The following is a 22,200-nucleotide window of genomic DNA, read 5'->3' on the forward strand; positions in this document are numbered from 1 at the left end:
ACAGATGCTTGATGCCAGAGCCATGGGCTCAAGCTCAATCCCCACAAATGTATAGTTATCCCATTTGGGAGAAAAACATGTACCCATGAATTACCACATAGGTGGCAGTACACTAAACACCGAAAGTGTGATAAGAGACATAGGGACACAGGTGGACAGTGGTCTCACCTTCAATAACCACATCGCCACAACAGTCAGGAAATCCTTCTATGTGGCACACCTCATCATTAAAGGGCTTTTCATCCAGAAAAAAAGAGGTCATTGTCCCACTGTACTCATCCCTCATTAGACCCATTATAGAATACAACACCCCATTTGGTATGTACCTCTCAAGACATCTGCAGCAACTGAAAAGGCCGCAGAAATACCTCACTAAAAGAATCACAGGCCTAGAGCAGATGCCCTATGCTGACAGCCTTAAAAAACTCCAGCTATACTCTGTCACATATCGTCTACTCAGAGACGATCTCTGCTTAACATACAAGGCCATGTCAAATCCAGAGCTGTTGGACATGCTACACTTAAAGAAATCCAAATCCCACAGAGCCACACTCTCCAGTTTTCTAAACCTGGTCATCACAATAAACAAAACATGCTGTAGGGATAGGTTCCTGACCCAGAAACTCCCCAGGCTCTGGAATAGACTGCCCATACATGTCAAGCAGAGCGCCTCTTTGGCCCTCTTCAAAAGGAACGTTGACGAATGGATGGGAGAAAGGAAATTCACCCTGGGGATCACGTCTGTCGCCCTGCTAGACAGGGGTCCAGGGAAGTAAATAGTGTGGGAAGAAATAGCCAGGGAATTGTTATGGCTAGGCTTGTATAGGCCCTAGGGCCGATAGCCTAGCACCAACCTATGAACATATGAACCTATGAATCTAGTTATAGATAAAGAGATAGGTCTAGGACTACTCTTTGACCATTCACAACATGGACATCTGTCTGGAATATTGGTGTCACAATAATGAAAAATGGAACATCAATATGCATGGCTCATGCTCTGAGGATTACCCTTGAGCAGGTTTAACCAACAGCAAGTTTTTTTTTTAAGAAGCGGCAAGCCATCCTGTGCCCCTCCTTACACATTGCTGATTACATATACTAATTCTGAGATTGCCCAATCCCTGGGAAAAAGGACTTTTCCCCTCCCTATGGAATATCAGTCTCATGCACATGATCATCTATTTCAGTCAACCAAACAGATGTCAACTTTGTGCATGTTTGATAAGAAGTATGGGAGTCATTCATACATATATGTAACAAAATAACAAGTTCCGAAGGACAAACCACAACAGTTTTTTGACAATCTTTAAGATTCTGAGGAAGTTCTATGATAAAAATGTTAAAGAACAAAAGCACTTAATCTTTGAAAGTCTCTCATAGTTTGTCCTTTGGAACATTTTTTCATTTGTTTTGTTACACGCTGTTTTTGTTTGGACATATGTATACGTGCGTGTGTGTGTGTGGGGGGGGTATATATATCTATATCTAACTATACATACATATCTATCTATATATATATATATATATATATATATATATATATATATATATATATGTATGTATGTATGTATATGTGTATATATATTTGTTTTATTTCTTATCCAATTATGTTTGCAACATCTGCCACAACTATGGTGCAGAGGTCTCCCTGCCATTGACCCTGGCCTTTTTGTCCTTGTATGCCCTCTGCTGCCAGGCCTGCTTACACATTGGGTGTGATGGTGGGCTGACCTGGAATATCTCCAGTGGCCTCTGGCAGTCACTCATTACAACATAATGTTACCATTCACTATCATTGTCGTGCCCAGGTTTCACAATTTATCACCCAGTAAGTGAAGGTGGGTCGGGGGGATTTGATGTGTTCCTGGCTCTAAAGTCCACATTAGCTTTTTTGAGAGGATACTTGTATGACTTCTGAAGTAGCACCTCTACCATAATTATCACCTCAGGCATGGCCACTTATGGAGGGTAGTCAAAGTGGTGACTAATCTCGTCTTGGGTCTAACACAGGTAGTGTGGTATTAGGAGAGAGATACTAGCCCTGTCACTAATAATTGTTCCTCTTTTCCTTGGGTATCACCTTCACTCCATGTTTGTTGCCCAGTCCTCCCTATCTGCAGTTTTCTTCCCTTCCTCTGTGTGTCATTAATTCCATTGCCAAATCACTTTCATTGCATCAGTACCACCCCTTTAATATTTGTTTTGTATGCTTGTTTGTTAGCACCTATTTCGATACCTTTGCCATCTTTCAATCCCATGTTTTTTTTCCTAAAGACTTTTTCATCTACCCTTCTTAGTGAAAAGAAAATCTGCTCCTGCCTTTGAAAATGCATACCCTTCTTCCTCCTTCCCTCTCCCACTTGTAACTTCCCTGTGTTGCTGTATATATTTCTTTGCTTATTCTGTCCCTTTTTATTTCATTATACACCCATTTCCTTACCTTTTAAAACCATCTATAAACATTGCTATAAACCACTTATCATCATCCATCTATTCTCATAGCATCAAAATGTATGGTTTGTGTATATGAGTGGGCATGAGCTACTTGCTCACCACTGTTCTTTATGGCATCCCTTGTTATAGATGCAATAACCACTCTTTCATTGTTGACCCTGTCACTCCCATGAACAGAGTCTCTTTATTATTTACTGATTTGGGCAACAAGATTCCTGCAGGTTAATCAATAATTCTATTCAAGCAGCATCATTCTTCTCAACAGTAGCCTTTGTGAGATGGGGAAAACATGTTTCTGAAATGCACAGATTATTTTTATGGTATAGTTTGTGAAATGCATTTCTTACGTAAATATTCATTGCTGCACTTTTATTGTCCTGATTTTTTTTTTTGGTGGTCTTCACTGAAATTTGGATTTCCCTACTGGAAAGTCACAGTTAGGAAATAAAATAAGTTAATTAATAAATGCAAAACATGAACAAACACATGAATAACTTGGGTTACATGGCTTCTGAAAAGTTTACATGGAACTCGCAGCCTATGTGTACAAACTAAGTAAACAAGAAACAGGCACAAAGTTTTCAACTGATCTTGTCGAACTATGAATATATAGATATAGATATAGATATAGATATATGTGTGTGCTTGTGTATATACCCAATACGATCAGATCGAATCCATAAATTAAATAAACACATTTTTTTCTTTTTCATCTGGGTAAAAAAAGTTAAAAGGTTACAGTCTTCACTACTGGACAGCTTTTAGGATGTTTGTATACTTAGAAATTAATATAGTTATCTTTAAATTACATAAGAAAAATAAATAATAGATTTAGGGATGTTTAATATTTTATTAGAAATATTTCCATAAGTCGGAAGAGGTAAAACAAAAGTACACAATGGTACTATATTATAGCAATAACCCACGCCTGGGTGTGGGTAATGCTGAATTTACCCACAGTTGGTGTGGTTTGGTCACAAGGGTGAAGCAGAAATGGCCAAACAAAGACAACCGTAGGTAAATCCAGCATTACCCACACCCAGAAGTGGGTTATTGCTATTATACAATGACATTATTTAAGAAAAAAAAAACTTACTTTTCTTAAATAATGGCATTGTATAATGCCTCCCTGTTGCCCTTCCGCAGCTGTCTGGTATTCTGCGGCAGTTCTGATGTACTGCGCATGTGTATGCTTACGCAGTACATCAGAGGTGTGGGTGGAAGCAATGGAGAAAGCACGATCTTCGTTGCTTTTTACAAACTGTCTCGCTATGTTAAAGGAATTTAACATAGCGAGACAGCTTTGATAAAAGCAATGGAGAATCTCCGTTGCTTTTTTTAAAGCTATCTCGCTAAGTTAAACCCATTTAACACAGCAAGACAGTTTAAAAAAAGCAACGGAGAAAGGAAGATCTCCGTTACTTTTTTTAAAGCTGCCTTGCTATGTTAAAGGAGTTTAACATCGCGAGGCAGTGTCTAAACAGCAACGGAGATCTTACGTTCTCTGTTGCTGTAAAAAAAGACTTATACTAATGGAAAAAGTCCGGGTGGACCTTTTTCCATTAGTATAAGTCTGATTTACAATGTGCATGCTGACCAATCAGCATGCACGTTTTGGAATATTAATGGAGGGTCGTTGTATAATAGGATTTATGCACTGCATTACAGCTAACAACTTATATTTCTATGACAGAACTGATGCCTATGTGAAATTTATCATATAAAAGCTAAAGTAAAAGACAGGTACTACCTTGAGAATAGAGATACAGTCATGGACACACGGTTCACTGGTTCCTATTCTAGCATCTGTGTTTGTAAAACTGGTTTATGCACAACAACTATATATATATATATATATATATATATATATATATATATACAGACACACACACACACACACACACACACACACACACACACACACACACACACACACACACACACACACATATATATATATATATATATGATTTTTTTTTTTCACAACACAAATAGAATGCAAAGTGTGTAAGTATTTTTTTTTTTAATTTCTCTAAATGTTTGGGTTTCTAATACCATAACAGGAATGGACATCATTCCTAAGTAAGGGTACAATGAAAGTTCATGAGATAAGTATATTTTCAATGTTTGATGTTTGCCAATAGTGCTTTTCACACCACCTGCAGTGTAGCCAGAATTGCATCTTTCTTCATTTCTTATGGGGCTGCATGTACTAGCATCATGTTTAAGTATTATATATTATTTTTTATTTTACTAGTCCTTTGCTCCTACTACTATTGGAAATGTCTGGGTATCTGTCTTCCACATTGCTCTCATTTCTGCTCGCAAAACCTGGTACTTTATGACTTTGTGTCTTTTGGTATATAAGACACTATAATTGCTGGATATCTCAATTGCAATGTTTAATGAAGCATCTGTCTTTTTTTTTTCTTGGACGTCTGTATCTGTTTTCTTGCATCTGTTTTTTTAAACTGCTGCTATTTGAGTGATCTCATGTGATATGAGCTTCATCACTGTCAAAAATGCTTTGTGGTTCACGTTTCCATTGCTTCTCAAGCACTTCTATATTGTAATGTTTGCACAACCCCAGTGTAACCGTCTTGTCACATTATTGTGCCTTTCAGTATACTGATCTCTCAGCCATGAGTATAATACATCCAGTAATATCATGTAACTCTCCATCCTGAGCAACCACTATTAGCATTTCATCTTTTTATTAAATTCTCCATTGTAGACCTAAATGTATAGTTGTTTTGCAAGGAAAGAGAACTGTATAATCTTCGTATGCATTGTTTTTTATGGTCCATATTATTTCCTTGACAGCTTAGGTTGTCGAATGCTTAATGATCGACACCTAAGTGTCAAAGTTTCAAAATCGCGAATGGCCATATACAAGAATTCTTTCCTCGGGAAAGAGTTCGATAGACCGTCCAGAAATAAAATTAACTTTTCAACCTAAATATAGTGGATGGGCTTTACCCCCCACACCTCCGACATGGGGGGCTGTGTCACCCACACCCCCCCTATCTAAATATACCAACTCCATGATCGCTCTACATTGGGGAAAGTGTAAACCCCCAATAACGGCCAAGCAAATTTTTTCCCGAGGAACAAATTTGCGTATATGGCCGTACGCAATTTTGAAACTTTAACACTTAGGTGTCGATCATTGAGCATTCAACAACCTAAGCTGTTGAAGAAATAATATAGACCCGTTTTTTATATATCATTTGATAAGCGTGAATCATTTTCTTGTTTTCTTTTCTAACTGATTCAGTGCTGTTTCTAGCCAATCATTCACACAAAACTAAGTTAGAAGAGAAACAGCAAATTAATTTACAGCTTGGACTTCATTCCTATATGTCAAGGCAGTTTTCAATATTAGCTTTAGTATTTTGAAGTATTCCTTACTTTGAGCTTTGTTCTCATTCATTCATGTTTTATTGCTGACCCTTCACCTACTCCTAAATATGTATACACCCCGTGCTGATCAAGCTCCAATACACAGCATTCATATCCTAGGTTGATATTTTCTTTGTGTTACAGCTTTCTTTTTTTAAATGTTGCTTTTGCACATTTATCAAGAACAAATGTAATTCTTGTATTATCTGAGAAAGTTTTAATCATTTCTAGTTATATTATCAGATCCTCATCTAATGAACTATACAACTTTAAATAATTCATAAAAAGTAGATAAGGTGGTTTTGAACAAGTTTGTTTTCTGTGAGTTAAGCAGTAACCATAGCCAAATCTATTAAGTAAATGGTTTAATGTGTTAAGGCAGATCAGCAGATATGACATATAATTACCATGGAAAATGCATCTGTGCATTTTTATCATTTGTATAATAAGTTTTCCTTTGTCATAGTTTAGCTGTAATGTGGTTTGCCACTGTTTCACAGGCACTGTGATGTAATTAGTTAATGCAGAGTGTATATTATATGTTTTTAAGGCCTCCGTTGTCCATGACTGTGGGATGTTGTAAAATACGTTTTTGTAATTTATGCATGCCATACTTTTTCCTTCTTTTTATAGCAGTCTTTTATGATGCGTTTAACAATAAATGAGCTTCTGTTCCATATGACTTTCTTTTATTATCTTTTGCTCTGCTGCTATGGTTGATTTTTTTTCTAGATAGCTATAAACTCTGTACAACATTCTGTATGCATCAATTCCAGAATATAATTTATATATTGTTGAATGGCAAGTTACTGGCCTGTAGTTTTGACGATGGCTTGCAGGTTCACTCATAAGGAGGAGTCTCATTTTTTGTTGTTAACCAGGTTGGTGCCTGTTCAAGATGTGCATTTAAATAATTTTTACTCAATCATAGATCTCTGTTTAAAGATGTTTATGCCTTCAGTATCTCTAGCTATTACTTCATCCTAAGTCATATCATCTCTATTAGAGCTTCTTACTGATTTTGTTTTAATTATTTTCTCCATTCAGCATCTGTGTTATGTTAAACAGGGTCTTTGTGACTGTTTCTTCAAAATGTACACATTTATTTTACTGTTTTGTGCTGTTCCTGTTCCTTTTGCTTTGTTTCACAATTCTCTATGAAACCTTTCTGGGTCATCAATGAATGCCTTATATTGTACTTTTCTTTTATATTTATATTATCATTCTACAGATTTCTGCCTGTGATGATATTTTTATTTCGTTTATGGAAATAGTGTATGATAAACCCTGCTCTGTTTTAATACTGTGTGCTGCTTTTACCACATCAATCTTTCTAAGTATTTTTGATGACCTGTCTGCTTTTCTGCATTCTTCTAAAAGTGTTGCTTCTTTTTATATCTGATATACAGGTATTTCTATTCAATTCTTCCATGGTGGCATTCTGCTTATTCCCTTCCTTTCCACTCTTACTCTGTGTTATCATGGTAAGTCTTTTTCTGTTATTAGTTTAGCTACACAGTAATATATCCTTAAAGGGATTCATTAGCATCCATGTACACATCACACTAAGCCTGCATATTTAATTCATGTTAGCTCGATGAGAAATGATGCTCATGAAATATGCAAGCTGCTAAGCAAACCTACACCTGTTCGAGGCCAGAACACCTGCTAATGGCCTTCTTGAGGTACAGAGAGGCTCAAGCACACAGTATGAATGACAGATTGTAAATACTCTCAACCCCAGTAAGCAAGCATGCATGGATGGCACAATAAAAGGCAAGGCCAACTTGGAGTATTTAATTAAGAGACATGAGAAGCTTATCAAGCAATGTTCATGTATATATAAGTAGATTACTGTAGAAACACCAATAATCAAACAATAGTGATAGCAATATAAATAATCTTGTCCACTTAGGGACACATCTAAATAGTAAAAAGTAAATTCTGCCAAAAGGATGAGACAGGAACACAGCTGCATTGTAACAAAGGGGTAACTGTGATGCATATAAAATTAATTTACATTGCAGAGGTGAGATGACAGTTGGCAAGGAAAGTAGATACATTATTGTTTTCTATATATATACTATAAGCAGGGCACATCAGTTGTATATCAAGAACGTTATATGTTGTACAAACCATTAAGCTGTTTTCCCACTACCCACCTATTGTAAAACAACTGTACTCGACTTTTGAGCTGTCACCTTATACATTTCAGAAGAGGACTTATTCTTGTCATTGTAAACATACAAAGGCTGTTTTACAGTTAAAATTGTTATAGGAAAGCAAGTTTTGTATACAAATGTACATTATACAAAATATAAAGACAGTTATAAAACATACTATTAGTTTCTAAATAAATGTGAATAAAACTTACTAAGGAATATTTTATAAGACTAAAATTAATACTGAAAATAGCATTGACATCTAGGAACAAAGTCCAAGCTATAAACCAATTAGTTCTTCATATCCTAACTTAAAGTTTTGGAGTGAATGACTGGCCCCAAAAGGTGTTGGATAGGTTGGACAGGAAAACAAAAAGGATGCTTCATGCTCACCAAATGATTTATAAAAAACAATGTATACCAAGATTATATATATATATATATATATATATATATATATATATATACATACACACATATGTATGTTTATCCCATTCTGAAGGAGGCATGGGCCTCCTCAAAATTGATTACATATATAGATTTGCAATTCTGGGGCTACATACATATCTGCTGACTTCACAAGATTCAAATGTAGTGAAAACTTTGAAACATGAAGAGAATTAGACTAAGATGACTTCCCTACTTAGTTTAGCAGAAGCATATTTGTGTCAAGCGGGAATGGAAATCACACCAGAAGTAGATAAAAATCAGGCAGCAACTGAGTGTGCCAGAAAACAAAAGAAAGAGTATAAAGGATCAAATGTGAAATCAAGAAAATGTGTAAAATGTATAAATACAGTTGCAACTATAGGAAACTCTGGGAATGACCTCATGTTGATCAGGATCGAGTGCAGGAAGAGTTAAGTAGAGGTGAATTTAAACCAAAAGATAAAAGATTAATATTGGTAACCCAAGATAGTGGACTACGTACACATTAATTACAAAGTCCATTGAACATGTGGGAGAAACAAACAAATGTAGGTTTTGTAAAACAGAACTGGAAACAGTCACACGTGGTTGATGGTTGTGATATACTAATGACAGAAGGACTGTATACTGAAAGGCATAATAATGTGGCAAGACTGTTGCATCAGTGATTGTGCAGACATTATAATACTGAGGCAGCTGAAAAACACTATGCCACAAAACATTACAGATAATGAAGTCTATCTCAGATGGGATCACCCATTACCAACAGTTCAAAACTAGATGTGAGAAAACTAAATATAGTAGTCAAGGAAAAGAAGACAAAAGTAGCATTGATCATTGAAATTGCTGCACTCAGTGACTACAGTGTCTTGCGTACAGAGAGACTCAAAGTCATAAAATACCAGGATTTGCAGGCAGAAACAAAGGCAATGTGAAAGAGGGATACTAGACAGTTCCAACAGTGGTAGGAGCAACGAGCCTTATAAAAAATAATTTGCAATCATACTTAGATATGTTAGAGATACATCTAACTACATATGATCTGCAGAAGGAGTCGTTACTGGGCATATTGTGGGTGTTACAAAGAGCAGTTATGGCTAACATCAAAGACTGAAACAATACTAATTTTATGAGCTTTAATCATACTTTGACTTAGAAATAGGGTCCTTTCCCATTGTTTTATTAGGAACCCAAAAGACTTGGAGAAATTAAAATAAATGTTTCGAATGCTAGGGTGTAATTAATTGACTATAATGCATTTGTGGGAGTGTAATTAATCATATCATGTATGTCCTTTCTGCAGCAACTACTACACCACACAAGCTGAAATTAAAAAGGGTATCAAAGTATACATGTGAATTAAGTATAAAATCATGTTGTACCTGAAATTTAACCCTGAAGTCAGCCTTGTTAATAACAGTACAGTAACATAAATCACACTCAGGTGAAACATAACAATTACTAGTAAGTGATCTGACAAATATTTACATTGCGCATACATCAACTGTATACTGGTCTGTGGCAAATATTGTTATCCTCCACATACAGGTAAATAACTCCATTACCTGGACATTGGAAAAGCCAGCCTTCCAGAGGCTAATTCTATTAAGTTTTAACAAAGAAGAAGAAATGATAACAACTATCTCATAACACTGAGTATTTAATGTTCTTTGTACTAAATGGTGCACATCTAATACATCATTATACAGGGCATGCTCATAAGGAAGTACAGTGAGGACTGCAATAACATCAACTACCTGATACAGAAACACAAGAAATGCTCATAACACTCGCAATCTGATGAATAGGGCATTTTTTCCTTTAAAGCCCAATGTTGTGATCAAAATAATAACATGTAAATGCAAATGTTTTTGTTACATCATGCAATACAGGTCAGTATTTTTTGGGCAACTAAACAATGCCTGCAAGTATTCTTTGACATACTCACCAACTACATCTTGCAAGACTCAAACACATGCCTGAAGTCAGATCTCAAAGAGAGTTGTAGCAACCACTGATGCCACAGAAAGAAGCAAATCTGATGTGCCATAAGGAACACAGTTGAAGGGATTACCTCAATATGCTATTGGAATGTTTATGGGCTCCATACTATGGTGTAAGAGACCTAAAACAGCAGTCTCTTTAATGTGCCATATCTCCACTCTTAGGCTAATCCACTCCTGTCTGTCACACCTCTCTGACAGGTATACTTTACCTGATTCAAACCCCTGCCAATCATGCCCCATACACCACAGAGCTGTGTATTAACTATGTCTGCCACATGAGATAGTAATGGAGGGTATCACAAAGAATATACGTCAAGGTATCAAGTATAAAAGACTTTTGATAGTCATTTATTCAATACAAATTATTTTGAGGGATCAAAAGGATGTAGCAATCTTATTGCTCACACAAGTGTGATTTAGCCATATCACTGTTTGTAGCACAAGCCACTCTTGTCCATCTATATTGTTTTGGGCATACACATTCTTAAATTTGAACTCTTGCTATAGAAGTCAGTATTAACTGCATGCAGTACAGTAGGATTCTCATCACAAGTATCACAGAACACTTCTTGGACTGACACTCGATCCTCATTGTTTCGAAGGGGCTTTGCCAGAAGTAAAATTGAAACAAATTGATGAAATCTTGTATGTGTCACAATGTCATGTCACAACACTCACATTATGCAGTCCTTTGCTGGAGTTAAGCAGCTGTCTATGTGTATTAACCACACACGCCACAGGCAAAGTCTTACTAAAGCTGGGAGATTGAACTTAATTTGAAGGCCTGACATTACTGTGGTGCAAATCAGATTTTTTTTTGGGGGGGGGTCTAAAAGTACTGGATGACCCCTCTTTCACTGTAGTTGTACATAGTACAATTCTGCTGGGCATCATTCATCCCTACCACTAGAGAAACACACACTCATAGTACTGAGTCACTGTGAGTTTTGAACACCCAACTAGCTATGTACATAGGGTGCAGGATATTGTAACATCTGCACACATCATGAGAGAAGTCTTACTTCGATGGTGTAATAAATCATGTATGTGGCTCATTGACTCATTACACTACAATAGTACCTGGTCAGAATGCCCACTGTTTCCTACATTTTCCCTTGCTGACAAATTATGTGGTTTTGAGTGAACTACCTACAGAACATTCTAGACATTGGCCTTTTGATGTACCTTCTTGAAATGCATCCTACTACATTTACTGCTTCTCCATCTGGAAACAGAATCATCCATAAAGTGGTGACAGTGCCAGTGTCAGGGTTTCCATACTAAATCCTTCACTTTACAGAGCTTATTTTACTCCAACTCCTATATGTTTAATTTCTACTCACTAATCTTTTTTACCTACCCTTTTGTGATCAGATTTTCTGTATTGTGAAATTTAACATATCCAGGCATCTTTGCCTGTATTTCTCTTCAACTATCTTTGGAGCTACATTCCTTGCATTGTTTGGTTTGGCTTTCTTCTCTATGTAAATATCACACAGTAACAACTCTCTTTTCCTTTCTCATGCCCATGCTTTTTTTATTATACTTTTCGAACACCTCTGTTTTTGTTTCTTAACTTTTTTCACTGCATCTCTCACTTCCTTTACTTGCAGACCAATGTGTCTTCATCTAAATAATGTTTTTCCTGACCTGTTGCATTAAGGATCTTAGATTATTATCTATAGCTTTTAAGAGTTTTTCTTGTGCAAATAAGTTTTATTCCTCTAACTTTTCTCTTATACATGTTATGTATCCGTAGTCTAGAAATTGTGAGTCTCTTATGTAATTGTAATAAAGCATAATCTCTTTTTCACCCTCAAAAATCCACTTTATTATCTCTATGCCTCTTAATTGGCCAGTCTTTAAGACTACTTCTTTCTTCTACTAAAGGGTGGGAAGGCACCCTTATCCTGACCTTCAACAAGCCTGGTGATAGGAATGATTCCATGATCTGAAAACTGTACACTTTTTTTTTAGTGCTGGCACCAAGGCATACACAGGAGTGTAATTCTGCAACCTATGCATCCTGTCTTCTTTTTTATTTTTTGTCCTACCCTTCTCCATGACCAAAAAGATACAATCTATATGACAGTGTCAACTTGTTGAGATTTTGAGAAAAACAAAAACAGCGTCATCTATGTGAAGGTACTCACCTTGAGTACAAATTTAATTCCACCAATAGTATCTGCTTTTCTTGCCCCATTTCTCCATTCAGTTATATAGATGATTTCTTGTTATTGTGTTTAAATTTAAACATAACATTGCATTATTTTTTATTTTCTTTATTGATAACTTACTTTATTTTTATAACTATAAAAAAATGCAGTAAACTGAACCTACTGTTACAAAGTTAAAAACAGCTATGAGAAATAAAGTCCATAAGAATAAGGAATTCAAACAAAACATAGCTATATACCATCCTGGGGATACAATAAACTCCATCTAGGCTTAACATGAAGCCTAGATGGAGTTTACATGTTTGCAAGCTGAGTAGCAGTGCTAATTGCATACACATGCTGCATATCATGCTTATACAGACACGAGCGCAGTTTTGTGGCCAGCAACAGTGCTGCCAGCCAGGAAACTGTGTAAAGCAGCATGAGGCCCTGAGACATGCAGACATGTTTACCTGTGAGCAAACTCATTCTGCCTGATTGAGTGAACAGCCACAGTGACTACCAGGTTTTAATATAAGGCAGTGAATAAAGTTCTGACACATTATAGGAGATTGCAGTCAATGCAGAGTACTGTGCAAAAGGCATACTGAAATAAAATATTGTTGGTGACCATCAAGTGTACACAGAATGCATTATAATACACTATTCTGTGGAAGTATGTTTATTGAAAAGGGCCAAACACATGAATGCTAGGAATGAAGAAAGGGTAATTGGACAAGTAAAACATGATAATGTACAGCAGATGAAGGCATGTCAATGTACATACACCACAAAGACAAGACAGTTGTAATAAGAACAGTAATCACATATGTACATAATATAGCATGTACTGCTGTTTGTACCTCTTGTGTGGGTATAGTAATATCATCACACAGTTATGTATATTATGTGAGTCTCACACAAGGTCACATATCAATAGAGATGACTGGATGTGATATAAGCCCTGACATGATTACTGGAGAGGACATTTATTAATGACAATATATACAATAGGAGATATGTGCAAAATGATTTGCTGAAATATGAATGTAATCTCACTATAGGTCTCAAACAATCAGGACACATAGCAAGAGGCTTGTGGACAACAGTAGACAGAAGCACACACAATAATGGACAATATAATCATATAACCATTAATCTGCATCATTGACATAAAATATGTGATTGTGACTTATCATACATGTTCTACATGAACACACATGTACAACATTAATGATTATTAAGTGAACTGTAAGTGTAATCAAGCACACCTTCCTCAGAAATTACTTGTTTTCAGAGGAATAAAGACTGACAACGTTACATCTGTGGTTTAAATTATGAGCAATCCTGGCTAGTTGATAGGTTTGCATGGCATATACATGCCACAGTCCACACTTGAAGAATGTAACACACACCATGAATGTTGTCAATGAGCTATGCATTTACTGGGTGCAGCAAAGGAACATGTATCACACATACATCGTATATAACACTGTGAAGGGAGTTCTGCACTGTCAACTCCTAATGGTTATGCATCACAAAGAATACTTATGTGTGGTTGATAAGATGTGTGAGAGCTCACTGTGACAAAAGTGATACACTCGAATAAATCATCTCTAGAATGTAAATGGTGAGGTATGTGCAAAAGGGTGAATTATACTCAATTATTGGTGTGATGGCTGAGAACAATGGGAATATAATGTCCTTTGATGTGGATGTCCTGCCCATACTCAGGAGTCATGCTACATACAAGAGATTTGTCACCACTGCAGTCACATGCTGGTGGAAGTTCCTCTTACTTTCTACCTGAGTACCCAGGTCACATAACACTTGGTCTGCTCATAGGGGTATGCTGTCTAAATTCTAATTAGCTTGTGTATTTGCTTTCATAAATGAACTGATCATGATATTTGTTCAACTACTTTGTCTGAATGGCTCTGGTAGTAAACCTTTGTATGTGTTAATACATTCTGTATTATTCCAATACCATTCTTAGATTCAATGATTGCCCACAATTTGCAGTCTTCCACAAAGCTGGTTAGACTAAGGATGTATCAGTTTGTCTTAACTTCTGAGACTTAAATAATGAACAGGAAAGGGCCTAGTACAGAATCCTGAGCTACAGACCTGGTCACTGGATGTATCTAGAGATGACTTCACATACTTCCACAGTATGTGTCATGTATGCAATGCATTTGTCTACCCACTTGGTGATGTAGGTGTTTATAGGTTCATAGGTAGGTACTAGGCTATTGGCCCTAGGGCCTATATATGCCTAGCCAAACAGTACCCTGGCTTTTGCCAACTAAGAAAGTTATTTTCCTGTGCCCCTGTCAAGCAGAGCCACAGAAGTCCCCACTTGAGTCAGTTTCTTTGTAATACCAGAGTGCAGATTTGTGTCAAATGCCTTGGCCAGGTCAGGTTATGCAGGATGACAATCTTTTCCTAAATTATGCCCTTAGTGACATTCTTAAAGACAACAAACAGATTCAACAGACATAACGTAGCCTTAATAAATCAAACATGGGTTTGGTACACAGTTGTTAGATTACCTGTGTCCTTTTTGATAAGGTCCATAATGACTTGTTTGTCTGCCTCACAAATGAGAAGAGTCAGGAATATTGGTCTATAAGTTCATAGGTTCATAGTTTGGTACTAGGCTATCAGCCCTAGGGCCTATACAAGCCTAGCCATAACAATTCCCTGGCTATTTCTTCCCACACTATTTACTTCCATGGACCCCTGTCTAGCAGGGCAACTGACGTGATCCTTGGGGTGAATTTCCTTTCTCCCATCCAGTCGTCAAGGTTCCTTTTGAAGAGGGCCAAAGAGGCACTCTGCTTGACATGTATGGGCAAAGTTTAATGGTAAAAGTATGTTTGATCAGCCTGATGCCATATAAGGACACATTACAAATGAGTTGGGTGTGGCTCATGCAGAACATTTTCTGAAACAAATGCTGATAGTCACACAATGGTGCTGCTGACCAACTCAATAATCTTTGGTATTAACAAAACAATTACAAATATGATAAACTCCACAAGGTTACAACTAAATCAAAACGTGAATTTTTTGTGCGTATCACAGTATTACAACATGTGGATGAAACAATACTTATGTGCCCATGTAATCAGTATGAATTTATATTAATGTATGTCACAGAGCATTTAATGATGGTAGGTATACAGATGCACATCTACGCCATATTGCAAGTGTCAATGAGATGGTTGGATGAGAACTGAGTAGAATGTTGATCTGCTCCAGTATGAAAACACATGCCTTAATAACCCAATAATATACATAGTTTCATCCCATGTCAGTAGTTTTCAAGAGGTTTATTACTACAGCTGTTAAAGAAAAAAAACATGTAATGAAATGGCAGCAGTGGCCATTAATACATTACCTTGCATTAAAGATTGTAATACACTCTTGTAGGCATGCCATACATACACACATCAACATAGCACATGTCAATAACAGCAACAGTGACATGTGAAACGTTCATACAATTATAAGTCATGACTAAGATAATGGCCAACGTCACATAAAATCCTAGATATTATTATAGCATTTAAAGGAAACTCCATATATCATTATGATATAGGGACACAGTACAGCTATGTGTGTATGTGTGTATTTGTGTAATTGCATTACATATTGCATCTCTCAATATGTGACATGTGTAGCAACCTATGACAGAATTATCAATCGCACATCCAGTGATTTGGAGATGACTTGCAGAGGCTCATGCAAGAACTCTGCTTCATGGAGTGTGCATACATCTTTGACATGAGGACATCTTCCATCCTCTACAGGAAGGATGTCATGTGGCCAGAGGGAAAAAGGGGATGTTGGATGCATGCATCTATATCAAAGGATCTCTTAAGTGGTAGTGAAATGAAAAGTGATTCAAAAGATCATAGAATGACTGTAATGTACCGCCAACCACATATGCACAGCAGTAGACTTTGTCTGATTTGAGCATTACACCAGTGTAGGTATATAAGCTGAATTCCATACAATGTAACAGTAGCACCACCACAATTGTTTGATGTTAACACTGTTATTTTGCACTTTATGGAGTATAATAGCATTATTGCATGCTGACAAGAATGCATAGGGATGAGTGTTTGACATGGATGTGGTGTCACATCTCAGTATAAAATTGCCTCAAAAACATGATTTGAATGGATACACACTCATGTTGCCTGCTTTCAGATTAGAACCCATAAATATCTAGTTACAAAAGCTGGAGAATGAAGTACTTAAAGTTACTACCACAGCGCAAGTTTGACTTGAATACTGTTAGAGTGCACTTTATGTAGGATAACATTCTCAGTGTATGTTACAAGAAGATGTTCAGAGTAGTGTCTGTCAGCTGTGGACTCACATGCCTTTCTAAAATCCACACATACTGATGTTTGACAAACACAAACACACACTAGTTGAATACAGTGAGAGCAGAACCCTACCTAACTATCATACAGAACATAGTACTTAAGCACCACTGCATAATTCTGAATTGTTTTGTGTCAAACAATGCTTTATAGCTGATGACATAACCAGTGTATGTTTGTGAAAAGATGTTGGGATGCCTGAATGAAAGGAATAAGTAGGCATGTATGACTGTCAAAATATTTGCTCCCCATGAGACTGGATTGCTGACAGTAGGATACAGACTCATGCTGTTCAGACTACAAGCATACATACACCAGATAACTGTTGTGATATTAGGACCTAAGTTAGTTACACCATCTACAGAACTCAGTTGGTGACACAAGCAGCACAACACAAGCCTAACTTCTATGCTGATGCTGGACAATTAATAGTGGATGACATCCTCAAGGGACGTTTGCAAAAAGATGTTGGGAGACCTGTATCAAACAGCTGGGCAGCCATGTACAACTGTCAGAGTTATTTGTTCTCCTTGGGACTGGATTACTGACAGTAGGATACATGCTGCCACTCCTCAGAGTACACACACACACACACACACACACACACACACACACACACAAATACACACACACACAAATACACACACACACACACACACACACACACACACACACACACACACACACACACACACACACACACACACACACGCACACACACACACACACACATTTTGGAATGATCTTAATTTTTTTTACATGCACTATTCAGTGGCAAAGGTATCTTAAATAAATTATTGATTTTATTTAATACCCCAATTCCTGCATGTGTTAAGAAAATAAATCACTATCTTCTTTGGAGTCTCTTGTCAATTGCTAGGAAAGTGATCACCAAGAATTGGAAAAGTGCATCAACACCATCAATAAAATAATTAATCAACCTTGCAAACAAAACTTTTCATCTGGAGATACTGTCAATCAAAGAAAGAACCACTGGAATCACTACTTCTTTAAATTTGTGGATGAAACTCAAGCACCTGTTAAATAAACAGGCATTAAATAATTAGTAATGAAATACAATTTTATAAAATATTTGAATTTATCTTTTTTACATAAATAGACACCTTGTAAATAGTTGATGTTGTTTTTTATTCTTGTTCCATTTTGTATGTACCTATGCAGTTTGTACATACATTGTTGTGGTACTTTTTGTTATTCAATTATAAAACTTAATACAAATATTCAGAAAAAAATAATCACTGTCCAACTAATTACAATAGCTAAAGAATTCAGTTCTTACAAGTGTCACAGCACAAGTTTGAATTTTACTCTGCTGCTGGACAACTTATAGTGGATGACATCCTCACTGGATGTTTGCGAGAAGATGTTGAGAGGTCTCTTATTAAATGTCTGGGTAGTCATGTACAACTGTCAAAAGTATTGCTTTTCATTGAGACTAGATTGCTAATAATAAGATACACATACACTCTAATTAGTATAAACAGACACACACACACACACACACACACACACACACACACACACACACACACACACACACACACGCGCGCGCATGCTCGCACGCACACACACACACACACACACACACACACACACACACACACACACACACACACACACACACACACACACACACACACCATTGGATTTCAATAAGAGTAGAACTCCTACCTAACTAGTTACAACAGCTAGAGAATTCAGTACTTAACACAATCACCACAACAAGTCTGATTTTTAAATTGCTGCTGAACAATATACAGTGGATGACATCAACATTGGAAGCTTGACAGAATATTTGAGAGGATGGGTAACCATGTACAACTGTCAAAATACTTGTACTCCATGTGACTAGATTGCTGACAGTAGGATATAGACTGATGTCCGTCTGACTATGCACACACTTTCATATAGAGACACACACATATTGTGGCTGCTGTGGGATTTTAACATTTTAAGTACCTTGTTCTAATCTTCAAAACACAGTAGTTAATGATCGTAAAACCCCTGAAGTGTGCTTTTCTCTTTTCATAGTGGTCTTTATATCGGATCATAGGATCTTAGGAGATCACTAGGTTATTGAACCGGAGGTTATTGAAAGCCTAGCCTTTTCTTCCCAATGTAATGCTATAGAAATGTTAGTTAATACCCAAGTTTGCATTTAGTAATGATTGCCCATGTCCAGCAGGGTTGTGGGCACTATTCCCAGTAAGAATTTATGGTGCCTCATCCACTCGTCCAGGTTCCTTTTGAACAGTGTCATAGAGGTGTTCTGTTTCATATGAATAGGTAGCCTATTCCAAAGGTGTGGCAGTTGATAGGAGATAAGCATGTCCCTCCAGCATGTCCTATTTAAGTTGCAGGGCATATTTATGCCCCTGGAATGGGTGGCCTGTTCCCATTTGATTTACGGATATGCAGCAAGTTCTTTGGGTTTGGGTCTGAGATTGCTCTGTAAGCCAGGCATAAGTCTCCCGTAAGAAGTCTGCATAATACAGAGTAAAGATACAGGGACCTTAGTCTGTCTGTGTATGGCATGTGCTGAAGTCCCTTGATCTTCTTTGTTATAAACCTCTGATGTCTCCTCAATTGTTGCAGGTGCTTTGCATGGTACATGCCGAATGAGGTGTTATACTTAATTATGGGCCAGATTAGTGCCGAGTATAGAGGGGTTATAACCTCTTTTGCTTATGAGCCAATACCTTTACAAATCAAGTGTGCTACATAGAAAACCTTCCTTACTACAGTTGACATATGGTGGTTGAAGTTAAGGTCATGGTCATCTTGTCAACCCAAGTCCCTTACCACTTCAATGGTACATAGGGTATTGTTGCTGTTGATTTGATAGTGTGAAGAGACATTGCTTGTACTGAAGGGAATGATGATGCATTTTTTTGCATTTAATTTGAGACGTGACTAAGACACCTGACATTGGTCTGTGTAAGACGCTTCTGGAGTATACTGACATAATTTGGGAATTCAATAATTGCACCCAGTTTGCAGTCATCTGTAAACTTGGTCAGCCACAACCCCTTGGTTTTGACCTGAACTTCTGAGAAGTACATACCAAACAGTAGGGAGCTCAGCACTGGCACCTGTGGCACCCCACTGGTAACAGGACTGCTAGTTGATGTGGAGTTGCCCACTTTGATAGTGTGTCTGGTTTATGAGCTAGTTAGCAACCCATCTTACAAGGAAGGGGTTTACATTCAGTTTGCTAAGTTTGTTGGTAATGCCTGAGTGGGGATTGTATCGAAAGCCTTTGACAAGTCCAGGTATGCTGTGTGGACATATTTGCCCTCATCAATGGCCCAAGTTACATTTTCCAAAAAAATCCACAAGATTTAACAAGTGGGATTTGTCCTTTATGGTGAATTGGGTAAGACTGAGGGTTTGGAGGTTGTCTATATCTTTATTCATGAGGTCCACAATGATACGTTCTGTGACCTTACAGATAAGGTTGGTCAGGCTTATGGGACTATAATTCCTTTGGTCTGTTGCTAGGCCACCCTTGTGGAGAGTAATAACTGCTGCTGTTCTCCATTCTGCAGGAACAAAAGCTTGTGGTTAGACTATGATTGAAAATGGTACTAAATGTTGATGCTAGTTCATATTTTAGTTTGTTTAGAAAACAGTCTGGGATGCCATCTGGTCCCATAGAGGATGTGTTCTTTGCCTTGGAAAAGGCTTTGATAACCATTTCTTCAGATGTGTAAGGTGGGGGGATTTTGCGATATATTTGGAGGGGATAAGGGCTGAAATTTTCACCAAACCAGTAAACTAACAAGTTTGCTATCTCTGTGGGGTCAGTGTGTATGATATTGTTGGTCACTTTTTCTGCACATGCTTGGGTTATATCTTTTAGGCTATGTACGTAGCTCTAAAAGGCCTTATGGTTATCCTTGGCTGTGCTAGCTAAGTTTTTTTTCAAATAGACCCTTAGAGGATTTGACAAGTTGTCTTATTTGCCTGTTAAGGCTGAGGAGGGTGTTGTTAGAGTTGTGTGCAAAGTGTGGATTTTGTATTTTTTTCCATTGTGCAGGTACACTTTAAAAGACAGCTTCTCAAACTAGATGCAAAAAGTTGTCAGTACCGCACGTAGCAGAACTAAGCTAAGAGATGTGCAGTTGTTTCTCAATATGTTGTGTACATTACACTACTTAGAAAACTCAATGCCAAGCAGGAACAGGACCGGAACTTGCCAAAAACGAGGCTAAGATGGTAATAGATCCAGTCTTTATTAGTCTTTATTAGACTAAAAACAGTGAGTAAAAACAATAAAAGGCAATGAAACAAGCAGTGAAACAAGAGCTTTCACTCGGTCAATACCGAGCTTCTTCAAAGTAAAAAATTAATGTGCTCAAATACCAGGTCTTAAATAGGTAATCGTCCGTCACATGACCTTGTTAATTCATTCCACATTAATTCAAAACCACAATCTATTGTAAAAGAAACCATGTAGACAATCAAACTACCCAGATCATGTGCATAATGTGAAACACATAGTAACCACTAAAACAGTGGACCAATATTAAAATACTATTACAATACTTCATGTAGTTAAATCAACTAATGTGTTATCTAACTTTAAAAATATGTATGTACCCTGCATATAGAACTTAATTCTATAAGTTAAACAAAAAAATAAAAAAAAAATAAAAAAATAAACTATACACCATAATAACCCTGATAATACATTTTGGGCAATCCCAACTGTCGTCTAGGGTTTTAATACAGACCTACACTTAAAAATCAACTTTAAAGTCGAGCCATACTTAACTTCAAAATGCTGTTAATATTGATGTTCTCATTTAAACCAGGGGATCTCCCAGCATCTAACCGGAGTTGCCAGAAAAGTTCTCGGTACTCTAACCTGGCTTCCCAGTTACAGCCCCTTATATCTGGTAATACCTGTTCCAGAACTATAAATTTCAATTCCATGTTACTACAGACTTGTAGATGTTTATAAAAGGCATTATTTTCTTTGCCTTTAGAAACCTCATAAAGATGTTCATAAATCCTCCTCCTAAGTGGTCTTTCAGTTTTTCCCATGTAAACTAGAACAGTGAGTGCAAAGTCCCAAATAAACCACCCCCTTGGAACCACAATTAAAATATTTGTCAGAATTAAATCTAAAATTCCTAGAGGGGATGTAAATTGTGTTGTTGTTAAT

Source organism: Protopterus annectens, chromosome 4.part0, assembly GCF_019279795.1.
Source record: "Protopterus annectens isolate FY-2018-M chromosome 4.part0, PAN1.0, whole genome shotgun sequence".
Classification (NCBI taxonomy): domain Eukaryota; kingdom Metazoa; phylum Chordata; order Ceratodontiformes; family Protopteridae; genus Protopterus; species Protopterus annectens.